Source organism: Nicotiana tomentosiformis, chromosome 9 (genome assembly GCF_000390325.3).
Source record: "Nicotiana tomentosiformis chromosome 9, ASM39032v3, whole genome shotgun sequence".
NCBI lineage: Eukaryota > Viridiplantae > Streptophyta > Magnoliopsida > Solanales > Solanaceae > Nicotiana > Nicotiana tomentosiformis.
Window position 1 is genome coordinate 67840927 of NC_090820.1, and position 20942 is coordinate 67861868.

Sequence of the window (20942 nt, forward strand, 5' to 3'; positions counted from 1 at the left end):
CCACCCTCATGCGCCCCTAGGAATGGGGGTAGGGGAAGTAGCGGTAACGACTATAAACTGCCATATTCTAAATTCAGTAGCCTTTTCGTCCCTCAGCTTTTCTCCAAGACTCAAACTAACTCGAAAATTTATCAAATGTATCACTATGTTCTCGTGTTGTCACAGCATATGAGTGGCATCCACCTTGGGATTGTTGATTAAAAAAGGATTTCTTAGCAGCGTATGTTAGGGGGCAAAATGAAGCAAACAAATTAGAGAAGAGGCATTTTGGAAGCGACTAGTCGCTTTTGGGGTGGGGAAGCTTTTAGAAGGTCGACAACCATATAAAGAGATCCATATTCCAGTCATGAGCGTTCTCATGCCTAAAGAGGCGGAAGCAGTACCTTCTAGGACGAAGCCGAGACGATACAATAGGCCGACTAAGGGAAGCGCGAAAGGCTAAACCACTAATTTAGTAAGCGGTGAAATATCAAACTATACAAATTTCGAAAACGATTGAAGCTATTAGTATGATTAATCGGGCAAATACTAAGGGCTTTTGATGGATTTCTTTTATTTTAAAACTAGTGTATTTTCTCGCGCTTCGCGCAATCATGTTTTTTTTTCCTTACATATTTAACAATCTTAAATTTATTGGAAGATAAATAAAAAACGTAAAAATAATTGACGTACATAAATAAAATACACGTATAGACATTAAGCCCAACATTTAGTTCACAATATTTGTTCCTACCAAGGAAATGAAATTCCACAACACACAAAAAGTAGAACTAACATGCAAATAAGCATAAAAAATATAGATTTTCTATGGAGAAAGTGAAAGAGAAAAAGGGAAATAAAAGCATAACACATGTATAGTTTCCAACCTCCCCCTAAGAGTACCGACTTGATTATAAAAACAAAGAAAACCAATATCTCAAAAAAATTTCAACCCCCAAAAAGCACACAGTAACGATGAAATTTAAGAAAACTAATAAATTACCTGGTAACTAACAAAACATAAAGACAAAAATAAAACACTATAAAAATAGTCCTACTCTCACTAATGACTAAACCAATAGTTTTAAATCATATAAATTAAAGTTTCTTGAAAATTCTTATGATTTTAAACACGTAAAGGCATGGAATAAAATGTACGGGAGACTATTCTATGAGCGCATGGATTTAGAAAGGCAAAACAAAGCGAAAAAATATAGTACATGTGCGCATGGACCTAAAACAAAAATAAACAAAGTTATCAAAATCACAAAATGTTACAGTCGCATTAGCACAAAATGAAGAATGAAATTATTTCCCCGTTAATAACAACAAAAAGGAAAAAATAAACGCAAACTATAAGAATAAATGAATATTCTACTCTTAATAATGACTAATGACATTACTTTGATACCTAAAATTTCGTGAAATTTCTCATGATGTTCAATACATAAAAGCATTATAGGGAAGCTAGAAAAGGAAGAAGGGTATCGTAAAATTAAGACATACGAAAAGAAATGAGAAAATATTTATTTGTAAAATATAAACTAATTAATTTTTATCACCTTGCAGTCATGAAATGTTACTGTCAAAAGTTTAAAGTTTCAACTATCGTTAATTCAAAATCAACAATTTTGAAGAATTGCTATACTTTTTCTCTTGATGACCTAAAAGAAAAAAAAAATCCTCTCTTTATACCTTATAGTAACATCAAAAAGTCCAACTATTGTTAGAATAAAATCGATGAATTTGGAGAATTACCATACTTTGTTTGTCCTTTGATGACCTCAAAAAACAAAAAAACCTCTCTTTCAAATTGCCGTCTTTCCTAGCAAAATGGCTGTGGAGAAGAGATGTAGCCTTGCTTTTCCCTTTTCATTGCCCATTTAATCCAAATAGCCTCAAAGAGAGAAAATGACGCAACTTTTTTTTTTAAAGGAAAAGGCGTAACTGTTAAAAAATCGAAGAGGAAACGACACAGATATAATTAAGAGTTAGTTTTTTTAATATATAGCATATAAATAGATAAATATGGAAAAATAACAAAAAAGGAGAAAAAGGATAAGAGGGTTTCTTGATCTAAGAGATAGCCACGTCACCATCTTAAGGCCTGCATTTATATATATATATATATATATATATATATATATATATATACTAGTAAATTTAAAATACCATATATATATATATATATATAGACTAGTAAATTTAAAATACCATATTTTTTCTATGAAAAAGTAAAGTTGTTATAAATAACATACATTTGAGTCAAATAATATGTTAGTCCTTACTTAATATGGATCTATTAAAATCAAATAGTCTACGTAATGTATAGGAATATATATAATATCAAGAAATTTTTAATTCCCTCACCATTTATTTCGATAAGACACACGAATCTCACTTTTCACGATTGGATGGCTAAGATTATGGCCAAGTCTTGACAAAAGTCTTCACTCAGTCCCATTTTATCCAACGAAGACACGAACTTATTCTTGAAACTAAATTTAATACTCCCTCCATTTCAATTTATGTGAACTTATTTGACTGGGCACAGAGTTTAAAAAAAAAAGACTTTTGAACTTGTGGTATAAAATGAAGCGCATATATTTTGCGTGACTATAAATCATTGCATAAAGATAAATTATTACCAAATAAGAAAATGAGTCATTCTTTTTGGCACGAACTAAAAAAAGAAATAGGTTCACCTAAATTGAAACGAAGAGAGTAATACATAATAGTAGTATAAATCTTGGAGAATCTCATTTACCCGGGAATCTGTTTAAAGACCCCATTCCACAAAAGGATTAATCGGTCATTTGCAATCTGACAAAAAGAACAAAAATGTAACCAAGGACAAAAAAGGAAGAGAACTTTTTTTAGAGTTCCTGTAAATGTGTTGAGATTATTTTTTATGGTTACTGTCGTTATTTATTTTTTTTCGTTGCAACTTAAAAGATCTGCTGAGAAAGTTGCAGTAGCATTTGCGGAAAATTGAAAGAATAAGAGAGTAACTAAGTGGCGTTCGTACATAAGAATGGTAAAATTCCGGAAAAAAAATTGAAATTTTTTATCAAGTGAAAATGGTATTTAAAAATTAGAGTTGTGTTTGGATATGAATATTGTCACGCCCCGAACCTGGGCCTGGACGTAACACGACACCCGATGCCTGACTACATGTGACCAAGCGAACAACTGGCTAGCTGAATCAACATGTGATATCATAACATACTGAATGCGGAAGATAAACTAACACATGCTGATATACTGAAAGTCTGAATAATATAAATCAATATGGGGAAACACTAACATAAGTTTGAAGTATATCTGTACCCAACATTGCTTAACATGAAAAGCCTGTGACTCTGTCTAACTGTTACACTACTCTATGAAGCCTCTAATGAAGTACTGAAAACGCTGACTCGAAAAATACTGAAGACTATAAAGTAATGATAATGCCCCGAAAGAACTAGGGCTCACCAAATAGCTGGTACGAGAATCCTAGCGCTTTGAGTCGTCAACCTATAAATCATTACCTGCATCGTGAGATGCAGGCTCCGGGCAAAAGGGACGTCAGTACATTTGAATTGCACTGGTATGTAAAACAACTGAAAGAAAGAACTATAAATGTTGAAACTGAAACTGAGTTGATAACTGAGAACTGATAGTTGAAACTGAAATGATAACTGATAACTGAAATGATAACTGATAACTAATAACTAAAATGATAACTAATAATTGAACAAAGGAAGTAAGGATATGAATATTCCCTCTTCTGAATGATGAACCACATGTTTATCTGAATAAACTACAGCCTTGGGCCCAATATATATATGTGCACAAGCTACGGCCTCAGGCCCAAGTATACGTATACATAACTACGGCCTCAGGCCCAAAAATACATAAAGCATAAACTACGGCCTCATGCCCAAACATAAAGCATAAACTATGGCCTCAGACCCAAATACATGGATTTAAAATCAGGAACTGAGAATCATACTGCAATACATGATACTGAAATAATGAACCATACTAAGTTACATGATACTAGAATGCTAAATAGAACTAGACTGAGACATGTATTCATGAATTGATTATGAGATCTTATGCATCAACTATTTATGGCATGCTAAGTAATCTAGACTGAGACTCATGGGCATCAAACACAAATCTATATTGATTACACACTGATCTCACAATGTTCGGAATAAAAGTCATGAACGGATTACGAAGCTAGAGAATAGAAGTTCTACAACTATTCAAGGAACTAAGCTTAACTATATTTCTGAGGCAGTTAGTAACGTCGTAAAAGATAGTAGTGTAGGGAGAATCATTAACATTCCCAAACATAGAGAGTTAGTCTCACATACCTTAACTTCCTTCTCTTGAGAATAATACAACATCCGTCAACCCTTTCAACTTTAATCTATATCAATACATGTCAAAGGAATTTCATATTAGCAATAATACTCATGTTTTGGTCACTTAGGCATTTTATCAAACACCTTATGGGTGTAAAGCTTCATAGACCTCATTAATGATGTTTGGTGTTTCTACACCCAACAACCCATTCTCTTGCTCCGAAATAAATTCTAAAATCTCAAATTTCTTATAATCAATATCATTCTTCATCACCCATAAGATAAACAATACCCTTAACCAATAATCAACAATCAACAACCCAAACCTATAACCGTTCATGCTTTTCTATCAAACTCGTCAACTCATATCTCATGAACTTAGAGTCTATAATCATTAATCCAAAGTTATAATCAATTAGAGGGTAAAGATATTACCTTTTGACGTTCAATCCTCTTGAATTCGAGTTCTAGGATTTCTTTTCTCAACAATGATGTCTCAATCGAATATCTAATAATTTGAAGGGTTTACCCATATTAATAAGGTATTGGAGAATTAAAATTAACTTAGAATCACCATTAGGACTTACCTTGGATGGTGGATAGATCTTTGAGGAGTTAGGTTCTTGAGAACTTCCCTTTCTAGAGCAAGTTTTTGTATTTTGGGGTGTGGGGGGACGGAGTAGGGCTTTTAAAATGACCCCCTGGGTGCGTTCTTGCACATCTGAAGGCCCAAACACGCACCTAAATGTGCAGTAGGGTAGTAGCACTGCCACAAGTGCACGGCCGCGCATGGGGCCATCCGGGCGCGCACCTGGGCGCGCATACTGCGCATTGTCCAGTAACACGCACATAAATGTTTGCACAGAGATCTTTTCGGGCTCCACAATATATCGTTCGAAATATATTTCAAAGGGATATAACTTTCATGTTTTGTATTTTCTCAAATTCCAAAGAGATTTTCACTAAATTAGTCTCGAAGACAAACCTTCCATAAACTTAATCGATTTTAATAAATCTTATGCACCTCACTCTCTGTATTGATTCCAAAATAACTATTTTCACCCATACTTATCCCAATAGGACTCCATACGTCTAAGGTGACACATTGATACTCATTTAACATGTCCACACCTAGTTCGAATTTACGGAGTGTGACAAATATAACTTGGGATTTTTTAGAACTTTTGTGAGTGATCAGAGTGAAAAAAATTTGAAAAATAATTTTTTGGAGTTTTTCAAATTTTTGAAAAATTCCAAAATTCATCTTCAAGTGAAAATTAAAAATTTTATGGCCAAACATTGATTTTCAAAAAAAGTAAAACAAAATCGAAAAAATGAAAAATATTTCATGGAAAACGGAAAGTGTTAAAGAATTTGGCGTTCCATTTTCAAAGACAACCAAGCAAAAATTATATTGTATGCTTTCCTTTTGATTTTATACTTCGTATATGAGGATTGATCGTAATAGCAAAATTGCTTCAATGGAACTTTCTTAACTGAAGATTTATCACTGTATACGGGTAAAAACCGAGCTCATGATACACTCCGGCCTCCAACAGGAAAAAATGAGCCCGAGATATGATTGCGAAGGATCAGAATCGAAGCAAAAGTCTCATGGAGTCAGAGTCTGGGGGAACATTGTCTTCCCTCGAGAATATCGGGATCATGATTCGAGGTCGATCCAAATGCTGAAAGACTTCAGAGAACATTATCGGGCAATCAAGCACGACCAACAGAAGGTCGTAATATCCGCGATCGGCCGGATCTCACGGCGTGAATCTCGGCACGTATCGATGAAGAGCCGGCAATCTGTTAAACAGAAGATTTTTTACCTTTTATAGAGTTGTACTTAGAGTAGGATCCCCCTACTATATAAAGGGGGATCTGATAATTCATTGGACACATTGTAACATGCATTCCAATGCAATATACTACTATTTTCACTGTTATTGTAAGCTTTTTCTCTCGTTCATCAATATTGTCCACTGTGAGCCCGGATCGAGGGTGAATGTTTCAATAAGACTGAAATCATCATCGACAAGAAGGTGGAGACCTACAACTCCAGGGTCGACCAAATCCCCGGAGCACCACCGGTACTAAAAGGCCTAGACTCCAAAAAGATTGTTCAAAAACCTTTTCCTCTGAGCGCAGCCCCAAAGCCGATCCCAAAGAAGTTCTACATGCCTGAAATTCCTAAGTACAACGGAACAAACTGATCCAAATGAACATGTGACCTCGTCCACGTGCGCCATCAAGGGGAACAACTTGGAAGATGATGAGATAGAATCTGTCCTGCTAAAAAGGTTCGAAGAGACCTTGTCAAAAGGAGCTATGATATGGTATCACAACTTACCCCCAATTCTACTGACTTATTTGCTATGTTTGCAGATGCTTTTGTAAAAGTGCACGCCGGATCCATGAAGGTCGAGACCAGGAAGTCAGACCTTTTCAAGGTAAAACAAAGAGATAACGGGATGCTCAAGGGAGTTCATGTCAAGGTTTCAAATGGAACGGATGGACCTGCCGCCGGTGGCAAACGATTGGGCCATTCAGAACTTCACCCAAGGACTCAATACTCGAAGATCATTGGCTTCGCAGCAGTTGAAGCAAAATCTGGTAGAATATCCTGCTGTAACTTGGGCCGATGTGCATAACCAATACCAATCAAAAATTAGGGTTGAAGATGATCAGCTTGGGGGCCATTCCGGGTCTGTTTATCCCGTCCGAGCAAATGCCAGATCCAAAAGAGACATTGATCATGAATCAAGGTCAAGTAGGGATCGGTATCAACCGTACAACGGTGATCGTAGGGGTAACGGGTCTAGACGAAACCCTGTGAGAAGTGAAAGTAGAAGCGATCGGGGTCAAATAAATTGGGGACTCATGAGCAAAAACTATTTCGATAGGCCCATCGGGCCTAAGGAAACGCTGAGGTTATCGGAGTACAACTTCACCGTCGATGCTGATGTTATCGTATCTGCCATCGGAAACATCAAACACACCAAGTGGCCTCGACCTCTACAGTCCGATCCAGCCCAAAGGGATCCCAACTTAATATGTAAATATCATGGCATTCACAGCCACAGAACAGAAGAGTTCCTACAATTGAGAGAGGAAGTAGCCCGGTTATTCAATAACGGACATCTTCGGGAGTTACAGAGCGATCGAGCCAAAACCCATTTTAGGAATAGTGATTCTAGTAAGAAGATCAAGCAGGAGGAAACTCAACACGTCATTAACATGATCATCGGTGGGGTCGACATTCCCCAGGGGGCCAATGTTAAAGCGCACCAAAGTATCCATCACGAGGGAGAAATAGACTCGAGATTACGTACCAGAAGGAACCTTGTCTTTCAATGACGAGGACGTTGAAAGTATCGTGCAGCCCCACAATAATGCACTGGTAATATCTGTACTCATAAATAAATCTCAAGTTAAGCGTGTGTTAATTGATCCAGGTAGCTTGGCCAATATCATTAGATCGAGGGTCGTGGAACAACTAGGTCTACAAGACCAAATCGTGCCTGCGGTCAGGGTTCTAAATGGATTTAACATGGCATGTGAGATCACTAAAGGGGAGATAACATTATCGGTGAACACCGCCGGAACCATTTAGGAAACAAAGTTCTGTATGATCGAAGGAGACATAAAGTACAATGCTCTGTTAGGGAGACTATGGATTCACAACATGAGGGCAGTACCCTCGACGTTGTACCAGGTGTTGAAATTCCCCACGTCGGGAAGGATTAAAATAGTTTATGGAGAACAACCGGTCGCAAAGGAGATATTCGCAGTTGACGAGGTGATCCCGATATCCGCACTTTCGACATCGAAGGGTCTAAGTCTGGTGGCCAAAGATGAAAACAAATAGCAATTACCGATACCAGCCTCGATCAAACCGAAAAAGCAGGGGACGGATGAGGACGACGACTACAGAGTTCCTAGGTTTTTCATAGTCCCTGATGATTCTGACTCCACCAAATCCATAGTCGAAGAACTGGAGCAAGTCATATTGATCAAAAACTTACCTGATCGTAAGGTACACCTGGGCACGGGGTTAAGTCCCGAGCTCAGGAAAAAACTCATTCAATTCCTTATAGATAACATAAATTGTTTCGCTTGGTCCCATCTCGATATGACAGATATTCCGTCAGAGATAACTACTCATAAACTAAGCCTGGATCTGAAGTTCCATCCGGTCAAGCAAAAACGGAGGCCTCAGTCCGAAGTCAAGCATGCATTCATCAGAACGAGGTATCCAAACTCCTTAAAATAGGGTCCATCCGGGAGGTTAAGTACCCATATTGGTTAGCAAACGTAATAGTAGTCCCTAAAAAGGGGAATAAATTAAGAATATGTTTAGACTATAAAGACTTGAACAAGGCATGCTCCAAGGACTCTTTCCCTCTGCCAAACATCGATCGCATGATCGATGCAATGGCCAGCCACGAGATCCTCAGTTTTCCCGACGCCATACAACCAAATTCATATGGACCCGGACGACCAGGAAAAAACGTCATTCATCACTAAATACGGTACCTATTGCTATAACGTAATGTCATTCGGACTAAAAAATGTTGGTGCCACTTACCAACGCCTAGTAAATCGGATGTTCGAAGAGCAAATAGAAAAATCAATATAGGTTTACATTGACGATATGTTAGTTAAGTTCCTGCGAGTAGAGGACCATTTGAAACATTTGCAGGAAACCTTCAGCATATTGAAGAAATGCAATATGAAGCTGAACTCGGAGAAATGAGCATTCGGAGTCAGGTCCGGGAAATTCCTCAAATTCATGGTATCCAACCGGGGAATCAAGATTAATCCCAATAAGATCAAGGCCATCGAGGACATCACCATTGTGGATAATGTCAAGGTCGTTCAAAGGTTAACCGGGCGCATAGCCACTTTGGGTCGATTAATCTCGAGGTCCTCCGACAAGAGCCATCGGTTCTTCTCACTATTGAAGAAGAAGAAGAAGAAGAAGAACTTCTCATGAACCCTGGAGTGCAAACAAGCCTTGGAGGAACTCAAGCGGTACCTCTTAAGCCCACCTTTGCTTCATACTCCGAAAGCATACGAACAGTTATACCTGTACTTAGCGGTATCCGAGGTAGCGGTAAGTGGAGTCCTTGTCTGGGAAGAGGAAGGTACGCAATTTCCTATCTATTATGTTAGCAGAACTCTTGGAGAGGCCGAAACTAGGTACCCTCACCTAGAAAAATTGGCGCTCGCTTTGCTAAGCAGATCTAGGAAGATAAAACTGTATTTCCAATGCCATCCCATATGTGTTGTGACTACTTACCCATTAAGAAACATAATTCATAAGCCCGAGCTCTCGGGACGATTAGCCAAATAGGCCATGGAGATCAGCGGGTACGACATAGAATATCGACCCCGAACCGCCATCAAATCTCAAAGTTTGGCAGACTTCGTGGTCGACTTCATGCCGGCCCTAATTCCTGAGGTCGAGAAGGAGTTATTGTTGAACTCAAGGACCTCTTCCGTAATCTGGACCCTCTTTATGGGCAGTGACTCGAATACAAAGGGTCTGGGCTTGGCATCATTTTGAATCCACCAACGGGTAATATCGTTAGGCAATCTATTAGAACTGTAAAATTGACTAACAATGAGGCTGAGTATGAGGCCATGATTGCAGGTATTGAACTGGCTAAAAGCATGGGGGCCGAGGTGGTCGAAGCTAAGAGTGACTCCCTCCTTATGGTGAACTAAGTCAATGGAACGTTCGAAGTCAAAGAGGAACGAATGTGAAGATACCTGGATAAGCTGCAGGTAACGTTACATCGGTTCTGGGAATGGACTTTATAACGTGTACCTCGGGACAAAAACCGCGAGGCTGATGCTCTTGCTAACTTGGGATCGTCGGTCGATGACGATGAATTCAACTCGGGAATGGTCTTACAACTAATGAAATCGGCAGTGGAGGAAGGCCATGCCGAGATAAACTCGACAAGCTTAACCTGTGACTGGAGAAATAGATGCATAGATTACCTGAAGACCGAAAAACTTCCCTAGGATCCTAAAGAATCGAGAGCTCTGCATACGAAGGTGGTCTGGTTTAGCTTGTCCGAAGACGGTACCCTATTTAGAAGCACATTCGATGGTCCACTCGTGGTATGTCTAGGACCGGGAGACATCGAGTATATTTTGAGGGAAGTCCACGAGGGCACCTGTGGGAACCATTCAGGCGCCGAGTCGTTAGTTCGGAAGATAATCAGAGTCGGCTACTACTGGATCGACATGGGAAAAGACGCAAAGGAGTTCATGTGAAAATGTGACGAATGTCAGAGGCATGCTCCGATGATCCATCAGCCCGGAGAACCACTGCATTCAATATTGTCACCCTGGCCATTCATGAAATAGGGAATGGACATCGTTGTTCCCCTGCCCTGGGCGCCCGGTAAGGCTCAATTTATCTTATTTATGACTGATTATTTTTCTAAGTGGGTGGAAGCCCAGGAATTTGAGAAAGTCAGGGAGAAGAAGGTTATTGATTTCATATGGGACCACATAATATGCCAATTTGGAATGTCGGCCGAGATCGTGTGTGACAATGTGAAAGCAATTCATCGGTAGCAAAGTGAGCAAGTTTTTCGAGGACCATAAGATCAAAAGAATCCTATCAACGCCCTATCACCCTAGCGGAAACGGGCAAGTAGAGTCCACAAACAAAACCATACTCCAAAACCTCAAAAAGAGGTTGACCGACACCAAAGGGAAATGGAAGGAAATCTTGCTCGAAGTCATATGGGCATATCGTACTACCTCAAAATCTAGTATTGGGGTCACCCCGTTCTCGTTGGTCTATGGTGCCGAAGCTCTTATACCGGTCAAAGTAGGAGAACCGAGTCTCAGGTTCCGATATGCGACCGAAGAGTCAAACGACGAGGCCATGAGTATGAATCTGGAACTGTTAGACGAAAAGTGTGAGGCCGCCCTCGTCCGGTTGGCCGTCCAAAAGCAACCGATCGAAAGATATTACAATCGGAGAGCCGACCTTCGACACTTCAATGTTGGGGACTTGGTGTTAAGAAAGGTAACATTGAGCACCCGGAACCCGAACAAAAGGAAGTTGGGACCAAATTGGGAAGGTCCATATCGAATTATCGAGATCACCGGCAAAAGATCGTACAAACTCGAAACGGTGAACGGTGAGCAGCTACCAAAGAACTGGAACATAACCCACTTAAAATGATACTACTGCTAAGGTACGACCTCATTTATTACTTTTCTTTAAATATATTAGGGATTGGACTAATGCTTGCAGGTAACGACTAAGGAATGATGCAACTATTAGGCCTGAAAGAACGCGCTGCACTCTTTTTCCCTTGAACCAATTTTGTCCCAAATGGGTTTTCTGGCAAGGTTTTTAACGAGGCAATAGTGGATCGTGCTAACTTAGAATTGAAGACCGACTATGAACCGGAGTTAAGGTTCCCAGCAACAGTATCTGAGCCCTCTCTAAGATCGGTCTCGAATACTGGAGGCCATCACCCTCGGGTAATTATTTTAGCAAGGAAGGAGACTTCATGCTCAAACAAGGCTGGACTTGGTAGATAGGAGTTGTTATAAGGGCCAAACGGTCAAATGAATTGTGCCCACATAGACCACTTAATCCATAACATGAAACTTGTACACATTTGCAATCTTGTATGTTACACAGAAATAAAAGAAAATTTCTACCTTGCAGATACATATTTTGTCTCTTAAAAACTACTGTATTTTGTTCCTTAAGGACATCGGGCCCAGGGGTCACCTCTGTCCAAATCCAAGAGATCACCCCTGCTCGGGGACTATCGTCATGGGCAAGCCCGGACAGCTCGAGCTACGAAGTCCGGGGGCACAAAACCTATTAGACAATGCCCGAACTTCAAAGGCTATGGACATCCCTATTCGGGGACTGTTGTCCCGACAAGCCCGGAAGGCTCAGGGTAATAATCCCATTGGGAAAAACCCGAACTTAAAAGGCTACGGCCGTCCTAAACGGCTCAGAGACGTTCGAGAACCGTAACCAAAACATAAGGCCTTCAAAATTTCTAAACTGGTTCGAAGGTTACCCTCAACAAAATTATAAAACATTCTAAGTAAACACTTCAGGGAAAACTTCCGGTCATACCAAGCCCCCACGAGTCTTAAGCAAAATAATATCGAGAACGAGCATTGTTCGAACTTCCAAATAAAACCTCATTATTACGTTCTAAGGCATTAGAAATCTTTGCAGTCGTAAAGAAAAAAGCAAAAAGAAACAAGCTTGATATTTGTCTAAGGGAAAAAGCCTTGTATATATATACATAAATCTTTACAAAGGCCAAACGGCCTCAACAAAATGCGAAAGTACAAAAGCAAAGAAAACTCTACAAGGCACCTAAGAAGCCTGATCTTCGCCGGAGCCCGCCTCGTCACCGAGGCCATCGGAGTCTTCCCCGTCTTCGGATCCGCCCGAACCCTCGGAATCTTCCTTATACTCGGGGTACGCCAACTTCTTGGCCTCAGCCTCTTAACATTTTCAAACTCGGCCGATAAATCGAACCCCCGAGCATAAACCTCCTCGAGAGCCTCCCTTCGGGACTACCACCTCACATATTTGACAATAACCTTTAGGCGTTCCTGAGCTACCTCAGCATCAGCTTTGTACTGGGCCATCATCTTGTAAGGTCCCATAAAAAATTTCCTAAAGACCCGAATTTCCGTGATGCCAAAGTAGGCGTAGAGGTTAATAAGCAGTTCAGACTTTTCGGATTGAACAATGCGCTGAGAGTTGAAGGAAAATGTGGGCTTAAGTACGCATTTCTGCGGCCGCAGAACCACTCTGCACACCGCAGACTGGTCGCAGAGTGAGACAGATTTCTGGGGCATTTTTGATGTCCAATTTTGCGGCCATTATGTGACCGCATAAACGTTTCGCGGGCCGCATTCTTGTCGCATATCCAACCTTGGGATTTTTTGGAGGGAGATTTTGCGATACACTATGCAACTGCAGAACCGTTCTGCGGTGTATTATGCGACCGCAGAACAGGTCTGCGGCCTGCATAGTGACCGCATACCAGATCAGTTTCTTTCCAGTTCTGACCCCCATTTTGAGGTCATTTCACGGACCGCATAAACACTATGCGGTCGCATATGCGACCGCAGAACCCGTTCCGGAGCTTCAATTTTGGGGGTTTTAAACCCGACCCTATTTCGTTAAAACACATCCCATAGACCATTTTAATCATTTTTTCTGATATTGTTAGAGTGAGAGAGAGGGTCCTAGAGGGAGAAGTGATTTTCATCACATTTCTCTTCAATTCTCACTTAAAATCTTAAAGATTATCAAGAGAGGAACCTAGGCCTTCTTCCTAAGAGGTAAGATTCTATCACCCAAACTCTTAATTTCAAAATGTGACTAGAATGGACCATTAGTAAGGTAATTCATGGGGATGGGAGTGCTTACCTTGCATGCATGTATCCTTGTAGTATGTGGGAAGATTGTGAGATAAAAATGATAGAGAATGGGGTTGGGAAATGATGGAATCTTTCACAAAAAGGGCCTTAAAACATTGATGCATACCTAGTGTTTGATAATATGCTCAAATAAGCTAGAATCATGACCATCTTCCAAATTTTGGTCCAACTTGTTATATTTCTAAAATAGATTAAAGTTCCTAAGAATTTCGGATCATTTTAGAGTTTGAGAATCTCAATTGAGGTATGTTGGCTAAACCCCCTTCTTCTTAGAATCGAACCTCACGGTGTTCATGTAATTGGAGTAAGCCCTTGATTATTATAGAATTGGCGATTTCTAATGTGTTTGTGTTGGAGAATGTAAGTTCAATCTTTATTCTAAATGATTCATCATGATATCTTGTTATTAGAGTACGCGTTCAAAATGTGGAATATGTGCTAGCAATGTTAAGACTTCATGTCAAGATCAAAATAAAGGTTGTTATACCAAATTGTATGAAAAGCCTCTATGTGCCTGAGACTCTCAAATTGCTCATATGTGAATTTAACGCCTTGAATGGGAAGCCTTATTGTTGTTGATAATAAAAATGTTGGAATGTGGAAAAGAACTTAAATTATGAAATACGGCCTAGCGCCAAGAATAACTTTATAATTGGGGCCACTTGTGCCATTATATTGAAAGTATGGGAAAGAAATATGAATTGAGATGACTGATTGAATATAGGTGATGTCTCAAATGAGATGGCCTAGCCGATCGGGCCGATATCGGACTCCGTGTAAGAATACGGTGGTATTTGTGGATGAAATTATGAAAATAGTTTATGTCTCAAATGAGATGGCCTAGCCGATCGGGCCGTGATCGGACGCCATGCTGCACACATGGTGGCACTATGCTGGAAATTATAATGAAATTGTGATAATGTCTCAAATGAGATGGCCTAGCTTATCGGGCCGAGATCGGACTCCGTGTAAGAATACAGAGGTATTGTGAATTGTGAAATATCGGTACTAAAGACCACCCAACCTAATAATATGGAAATTGACTTGAAAACGTATATGATCCTTAACTTGTTGTTTTAATATTATTTGAAGCCCTTATTGAATTCTTGATTGTTCCTCTTGTATTATTATTCATTCTATTGAGTGGGTGTTTAGCTTTACATACTAGTGCTATTCGACGGTACTAAAGTCCCTTTTTCCGAGGGCGCTGCATCTTTAAATGGATACAGGTGGTTACATAGCAGATAGTGTTGATCACAGATAGTGCTGCATCCTCTTCTCAGCGGACTCGGTGAGCCCCATTTCATTCCGGGGTCAAGTATTGTACCTTTTGTTTATATTGTGGTCACATTTTTAGGTATAGCCAGAGCCTTATTGCCGGCACCATCTTTACTCTATTTGTATCTGTAGAGGATCCGTAGATACTATGTGGGTTGTACATGGGTTCTAGAAAGGTCAAACGGATTAAGTTGTATTTGGATTTTTTTTCCACTAAATCACAAAATGTATGCCTTTTGAAACTTAACAGGAAGTAGCAAAAAAAATGAAATGGTTTAGTAATGTCTATGCATATGGTCCTTCTACTGTTTAGCTAATAAAAACATGCCTTCTCTTATCATGGGTTAATTGGGTAGAAAGTATCTAACAAGCTTGCTTAGTCGGGTTCACTCGGTTGAGCGTCGGTCGCACTTACCGAGGTTGGGGCGTGACATGTCTCTTCAGCGTCGGCCCTCGTTATTTTCGCCGCTGACTTGGCTGCTTCAAGCTCCTTGGCAAGGGTATCCCGTGCGGCAACGGCTGAGCCCAGTTGAGACTGGAGGTCTTCCATTTTTCAGGATCGGGTCTCAGCTTTCTCCTTCCCCGATCAAAGTTGGGCCTCCGTCGAGGTCAGCTGCTCTCGAGCAGTCTCCTTTTTCAAAGCCAATTAGTCCATCTTTCCCTTACACACTTCGGCCATGGCCTTGACTTCATACATCTCAGCCTAGAGCTGGTCAACCAGATCAATCTTCTGCTGGACCTGTGGATTCTGACTGTTAGACACCATGTCTAGCTCATCATCACTAACTTCAAAGATTTTTACATGTTCCAATAGGTCGGCATGTTCTTTCTGAGACGTGTCGAACTCGGCTCGGAGGCTCTTGACTTCTCCTTCACGTTGCTCGCTGAGAAGCTTATACATGCCTCTCTTCTCAGCAAGCTCTTTGACTTCGGCCTCGAGTTGGCTCAGCTCATCCCGGTACCTGAAGAAGGTTTCGTGGTGGAGCACCGAGGCCTGCAAATACGAGAAGAGATATTAGAATTATCAAGAATTAATTCTAATATTATAAGAGATATTAGAATTATCGAGAATTATCAAGAATTACCCGGTTTAGCGCCTGTTGTGCTTCGTTGAACAGGCATGGCGCGTCTACCTCATTCATTTTTGCATGGTCTTCTTCGGTTACCAGACACCGGAGGTAACTAGCTATCCCTACGGGGGTGGAAAGGATTTGGGCATCCTCCGGAACGGTGATAACGACAGTCCACTTCCGACCAGGATCCGTGCTCGGAGCAGGGAACCAATTAGTCAATCTCGAGCTCAAGCTTGACCCGCCAGCCTCCGAGGGTGGACTTTTCCTCGGCACCTCTAAGTCACCCAATCCGGTGAAATCCTCTAGGGCGGATAAGTCTACACCGTCAAAAAAGCCTCGGAGGGGATCATCCACTCCATGGACCCCTTCATGGGATCGCTCCTTCGTCGTTCGAGCTTCAACGAACATTGATTCTGTGAACGAAGGTGATACCGAAATATCTATAACACCGGGCGGAGCAGGGCCAGCATCTCTCGAGTTCTCGACCCTTACTTCGGCATCACCTTCGCGAACCTGAGGGGGATTAGCTTTCGTCGTTTCCCCCTCGGCTGCCACCCATTCCTCGGGGACAGATGGCTCATGGGCCATAAAGATTCCATCCTCCTCGAGCTCGTCTCTGAGCCGAAAGAGTGATTCCGAGTCAAGCACTCATTGGTTGGAGTTTTCCTTTGGCTTACAAACCAGCCTCCTTCTCATTTTTCTTTTTCTCCGAACTCGGGGAACTCGGGGCCCTTTTCCTTTTCTTCTCCCCCACTATGGCTTCGGGCTGTCCCGAAGTGGAAGAATCGGCATATAAGTCCTCATCCCCAACCGAGGGCCTAAGCTCGACGGTCTTAGGAAAACCTGCAAAAGAGAAGTAAAGAAAAAATAATAAGAACGTGATGCTAGAAGAAGAAGCATAGCGCAACCTATTCGGGAAAGAGATCTTACCATGGGAACGGGCTTCCTAACGGCCCTTCGAAAGTTTATGCCATGAGTGCTCGGAATAGGGCATCTGTGAGATAATGCCTTCGATCCATTCCTTTAACAGAGGAACGACATTCGGGACTTGAGCAACAGTTGCGCCACCACAAACACCAATGAGGAAAAAGGGAGATGAACATGAAATAAAATTCAAAGAGAAGTTGTACTTACGTGACGCATTCCACTTCTCGGGGAATGGCCTAGATTTGGCCGGAATCAAGTATGAGGTCCTCACTCGGACAAAACGTCCTTGCCAACCTCGATCCTGGTCTTCATCGATGCTTGAGAATGGGGCCTTACTAGCCCGACGCACGAGCTTTATCAGTCCCCCTCGGAAGATTCGGGGATTGTAAAAATGGAGCAGATGATCTACGGTGAACCGACAGGAGTCGATCTTGTTCACAAAAAATTGAAGGAGGATTACGATCCTTCATAACGAGGGGTGAATCTGGCCGAGACATACCTCGTACCTCTTACAGAAGTCAATGATGACTGGATCTACCTGTCCCAGCGTAAAGGGATAAGTGTAGACACTTAGGTATCCCTCAACGTGTGTAGTAATGGCCTCCTGAGAGTCAGGGACCACTATGTCCTTTTTGGCCCAGTTGCAGTCCTTTCGGACTAAGGGGAAATCGTCTTCGGTGATCGAGCAAATAAATCTCGATGTCTCCTCACACCGACCCTGCACCGAAGAGGGTTTCTTGACCTTGAAGTCGTCAGCGACCGAACAACCCCCGGGAATGAACATCTTCAAGGGAGGTGTAGGAGTCGGTTCATTGATGACTACGTTAGCAGCGGATCTCCCGAGGTCGACCACATCGGAAGTGGTTTTATTGGTTCAGGCAGTCGTTTGGGAGGTAGAAGCGACCTTTTGGAGAACAGATTTTGAGGTTATTGCCATTGTTATAGGGGAAAGCTTGAAGGAGATAGAGAAAGGTTAAAAGCTGGAAGCTCAGACGTGTTGGCCTGAACGAATGATGAGTAAAAACGTTTGTAAAGGAATCTCGAGTAATGAAGGTAAAAATGCTAGAATGTGAAAAAGAATAGTGAAATCCTGAAGGTATGAAGGTAGACGGTTTGATGTAAAGAAAAAAATGAACAAAATAGGGATTATTTATAGTGGTTCCGCGACGTTTCGCCTCAAGGAAAGCCAACCGGCGGATGACGTGCATTTAATGCCATTATGACATGACTAACGAGACGTTTTGGGCTTTTTGTCATTTATGTTACGGCGTATTGAAGAAGGAATCGGGATGTTCATGTCGTTTCCCGTTAGCTTGCTCTCCGAGAAACGAGAGGACTATCTATATACGGCTAAAAACTGAGTTGATGATACACTCTGGCCTCCAACAGGGTAAAACAAGCTCGAGATATGATTGCGAAGGATCGGAATCGAAGCAAAGGTCTCATCGAGTTAGATTCCGGGGGCACGTTGTCTGCCCCCGAGAATATCGGGGTCATGATTCGAGGTCGATCCAAATCCTGAAAGACTTCGGAGAACATTGTCGGGCAATCAAGCACAAATAACAGAAGGCCGTAATATCCGCGACCGGCCGGATGTCACGGCGTGGATCTCAGCACGTATCGATGAAGGGTCGGCAATCAGTTAAACAGAAGATTTTTTACCTTTTATAGAGTTGTACTTAGAGTAGGATTCTCCTACTATATAAAGGGGGATCTGATAATTCATTAGACACATTGTAACACGCATTCTAAAGCAATATACTACTATTTTCACTGTTATTGTAAGCTTTTTCTCTCGTTCATCAATATTGTCCACTGTGAGCCCGGATCGAGGGTGAATATTTCAATAAGGCTGGAATCATATTCCTCGCGTGGTTTAAGTTTAATGTATCTTTACTTGTCCATTCTAACTCAATTTATCATTTTGTATCAAATTAATCCGCATATTCTTAAAATCACTTATAAATTTAATTGTTATCCGATTTTGAGGGTAAACAATCACGTAAAACCTTTGAAAAAGAGAGTGCATGATTGATTATGAACCTTTGAAAAAGAGAGTACATTGTTTTTATTAAATATTACAGCGATTCCACAATTTTTCGCAGAACACGACTTTGAGAACATAAATAGCAATCGTAATTAGTAGTTTTGTTATCATAATAGCGAACATAAATAGAAAAAGATCGACAAAACAATGAGTGAATAAAAAGGATAAAAATACAAAGAACTGAAAAATAGATAAATACAATTTCCAAATTTATAATAGGGAATCTTACAAAAATGTCTCAAATAAGTTCTAGTTTATCAATATCTGGCCATTAATCATAGACTTACCAAAACTAGTCAAGCACGTATAAAAATGAAAAACCTAAATAAATAAGGTTATTTCTTTTCAACAATCAGACGCAAAAATTCCCTTCCATATTTTTAAGCGTGATCAACATTAGATGCAAGACGGAATGAAAATTTCATGGATGAGATAGCAAACAAGATGATGAAATATATATATATATAAGATTCCAAAAATCTAAGGAAAAAAAAGGATCTTTTTTAATGGATATAGTTGAAATTCATTAAACGCATATAGATGAGTCAATTTTGAGGAATATTGGATGTGATTTGGACTGATTTGGTATCAAAATCCGTAGTTAAAATCGAGTTCAAAAAATAATTCTGTGACACATGTATCATGCATGTATCACACACACAGGTATATATATGATACACATTTGATACAAATATGATACATATGTGATACACAAATGATACACAGCGTGATACACATATTATTATTTTCATGTTTCATCTTCTACTTCGTATGTTCAATTCTAACCGCCTCAAAACTCTGTCAAATCATCCCAAAACTGAGATTCAAACTCCTTAAAATGTACCTAATCTATTCTAATAACATCCACTCAAAAGAAAGTAAAATTTTGACCTTTTTTTTTTATAAATCGCTAGTTGGCTAATATTAGTAATATTTTATGAATTGACCAATTTTTATAATAAGCTACTTATAAATGGCCATAGCTGATAATTTCCTTTTATAATATGTGCCATGTCATCACTCTTGGCCCGCCTTTATATATTAACAAAATCTCTTTTTCTTTAATCTTTGCTCACCTGAGGGTTTTTAATCTTCTAAAAAAATAGTCATTGATTGACAATCAGTCATTGGTTCCATCATCATTAATCTTTACCATTATACGCTTAAAAAATGTCCTTTCTTCTCTGATCCCTTATAACAAAAGTAAAAATCTCTTATACAAATTCACGTAAAGATAAACCAAGAGAATATGATATAACAAATCAAATTCAACAATATATGATAACTCAACAACAATATTTAAAAGATGCCTTAAGAGTTACTTATACGCTTATGCCTTAAGAGTAAATTATACGCTTAAAAAAGGTCCTTTTTTCCTTGCTTGAAATCTGGAACTTTTGCATCATAAACAATGCCGAACCAATTTTTAGTGGTGAACACCCAACACTTCCAACCGAGAGGTTGTAAGTTCGAGTCACCCTAAGAGCAAGATGGAGAGTTCTTAGAGGGAGCGAGCCGAGGGTCTATCGGAAACAGCCTCTCTACCCCAGAGTAGGGGTAAGGTCTGCGTACACACTACCTTCCCCAGACCCCACTAGTAAGATTATAATGGGTTGTTGTAAAGTACCGTAAACCCACCCAATAGGACATATAAAGGAAAAAGTAATTGACCTCATGAAAAGAGTACAAGAAGTCAACATTCATGTGAACTTAATGTAGAAAATACAAACATACAGTAAATATATAGTACCACATTTATGAATCAGAGAATGGACGGAGTAAGGCATAACCACATGATGGATAAAATTTAAGTAG